The sequence below is a fragment of the Magallana gigas genome, chromosome 3 (genome assembly GCF_963853765.1).
Source record: "Magallana gigas chromosome 3, xbMagGiga1.1, whole genome shotgun sequence".
Classification (NCBI taxonomy): Eukaryota; Metazoa; Mollusca; class Bivalvia; order Ostreida; family Ostreidae; genus Magallana; species Magallana gigas.
In genome coordinates this window covers 30,861,513-30,864,932 of record NC_088855.1, presented here as the reverse complement: position 1 = coordinate 30,864,932, position 3,420 = coordinate 30,861,513, and positions in this window count along the sequence as shown.

The window sequence follows — 3,420 nt, the reverse complement described above, 5'->3', positions numbered from 1 at the left end:
AAAAATGGTAAGAAATTTTGATAAAAACAAGTTCTTAGTATTTATAGTACATTATACATGAATTAGAAAGAAGTACATGTACTTATAACAGTATCTTTACATCTACCGAGCATGTTTTTCCTATTTCTTAAGGAAAAATATAGCTAATTCATAGCTCTATAGAGCAGCGGTAGAAACTGACAGGACTAAAATCTACACGCCCCATTTATTGATTGGTCGAAACTTACAAATGACCTAAGAAAAATCACGGACTACACGAAATTATCAGGATGATGTCACACTCAAATTCCCATGAGAGACAATATGGCCGTTTTTTTTAGCTAACGTACTGATGCACATTAACAGTAATTTAGTTAACGTAAGGTCTTTCTATTGTCGCATGACGTCTTCCGGAGCATTCCGGATTATTTTACCGTTATCGGCTTTATTATTAGTGAAATGTAAATACATTGTATTGGTTTTGGCAATATTTCTTCAATTTTAGATGTTTTTCAGCACATTTGAAGTTATTTAATGTGAAATGACAATTATATTTAACAATTTAGATAGTTGTTTTTAATGGAATCGTGGAATTCAATGAAAAACTGACAAAACCATATAAAGCAGTCATGAACGTACACCATATTTCAACATTTTTAACCCTGCTTTGTATTTTTTTCTTTGCATACTTTCATAGGATACATAATAATTTACAAATGGAGCAATTTTGAGTGGGTTTGAACCATTATTTAAAAAATAATAGACATTTTAAGATGCCAACATGTATTTTTCAATTTAAAAAATTTGGCCTTAAATGCACTGCAAATACTATAATATATTTACATCTACCAAGTATTATTCCCTCTATTTCTTACGGAAAAATATAGTTAATTCATAGCTATATAGAAACAGCCAGATTGAAATCTACACGCCCCGTTTATTGATTGGTCGAAATCTACAGCGGCTGAAACTGACAAGAAAGTGACAGGACCAAACTTAACACGCCCAGTTTATCGATTGGTCGAGACCTACAACTACCTAGGAAAAATCACGGACTGCACGAAATAATCATGACGACGTCAGACTCAAAGTCTCACAGGAGACGATTTGGCTGTTTCTTTTAGTTAACGTACTTACGTACATTAACAGTAATTTAGTGAATTTTACTTACTTTTCATAATCAATTTATCAATTGGCTTAAAGAAAGATGTCAATATAAACAATAAAATGCTTTCTTTGATGATTCATTCGGGTAATGAAGGTAGCGATCATTGCAGAAAAAATTTACATAACCCGCGTAAGCGGGTTATGTATTTTTTCTGCAATGTTGCTACCTTCATATCCCGAATGAATCACCAAAGAAAGCATTTTATTGTTTAAATACATACTTGCAAGTTTAAATGGCCTTAAATTGATAATAAAAACATAAATAAGGATTGTGATTAACTTCAGTAGGATTTACATTTATACATGTATTGGAAATCAGATCGAAAATCAGTTAATAAGTTGGGAAGCAGTTGTCGCTGTAATTGCCCTGATAGTATACCGGTACCTGTGTTAGCTCCTACAGCATGAAAAATAAATTTGCAACATATCCATATTTTAGGTCAGTTTGATTGCTTACATATTGCTCTTCAAATTTAAACAACAAATACAAAGATTAAACCATAAAAACATCAAGGTTGGAGAAACCTTAACCTAATTTGACAATTTCACAAGAAAAATGATGCAATAATTTATACTTTCAAGTTTACTCCATGCTAAAGTGCATTTAAATTCCATGTGTTTTAATGCATAAACTTAATTTGATTTTATCAATGATTCATCTTCAGATTTGGTTTAAAATTTGATTTCCTCTGTTCATTTGATGGTTTGTCAAATTAGGACTAGATGAGACTCGTTTTTTTTTACACACAGTGTTCACATTGTATGGGCAACAATAATGAGCACTCACTTCGATTCGGCCTTCCTATACTTAAGGTCAAGGATGTGGAGGTTTCTCTCATACGCTTGTTCATAAGATTGGTACAGCCACTTGTGCATAAATCTCTGAACAGGAGTCTGAAAGTGAAAATACAAATAACTGAAATTTTTATTTTCAGGTATGAAATAAGACAACTGTAACATACCTTGGAACACACATGATAATAATTCAGATATGCTTCAATTCTGAACTATCATTATTATTACTTCAAGGTATATGTGGCGTTTTTGGTGTAAATTTTTTTGACATGAGTTTGAGTAAAAATATACATCATGCTTCTTATAGACGTTTCACAAACTCTAAGCCTGTAAAACATGTTCTTTAGTTATTTGTCTCTAAACTTTGCTACACGTCTGATGAATATTAATGTGATCCGCCATTTGTAACGTCACAGCGCATGAGTGCGGGAAAACCTTGTATTGAAAACACGATGTAATAACAGTTTGTTTACAAATTGGAATCACGTTTTTCCATGTCTTAAATTACCAGGTAAGTATAATTCTTTTGTCAGATGATACCCAAAACATTATTATTCCGTTATTCATTAATGCAGAACGATATAAATTGCTAATTATGTGTAATAAAGATGAAACATGATTGAAGCGTCAACGACACAGTAAACACCCCCTCTCCCTGAGGGATGCATGTACTGAGAGTATTTTATTTATTCTTTATTCAAAAATTCCTTACCTCTAAATGAAAATCCACTTGTAGTTTATAACTTATAAAGTAAAAACATGGAACACATGGAGTAAGTACGAACCTGACTAGCAAAACCCCTACAACTTCATGATAAAAACTTATGCCCAATTTGGCTTTAATTCCTATTCCATCAATCTACATGGTCTCCAATGACAATATTCCTTTTGTTCCTATCCTTGTCAGTCTGTCTTTCTTTGCCAAATCCGTCAATTTGAAACTTAACGGTATACCTATTTTTCTCGTCGTCGCCATTGTTGTTGTGATAGACTGAGTGTGGAATCACGTGACCCATTTAAGGCAGGGTTTATTCAAATGCTGTATTTATTGTGGACTCCACAATAATTATAAAAATTATTTATTAATTTCTATATCTTTTTAACCCGATTGATATAAACCAGGTAATTTATTGTGAACATCTATCTTTATACAACTTATTTAAATAAACAAATCAATCATATAGTTCTTGGCATGAAAAAATACGCCACATATACTTTTAAAAGTTTGCATGCCCTTTATGATTTATCTTCAACATTTAGGGATATTGATCAGAAGATCTTACATGTATAGTAAAGGCAATGTAAAATGGCGTGAAATGAAAATGAAGTGTGGTGTGTAAGGCTTCTTCAAATAAACACATCTAATCTCCATGTCAATCAAAAATTACAAGGTCTCTCATCATGGACCTTGCCATCAAATACCGTACATGTAATTCTCTGTCTCCAGCTTTAAGGTGGCTCTATACACCACTTTTTGAT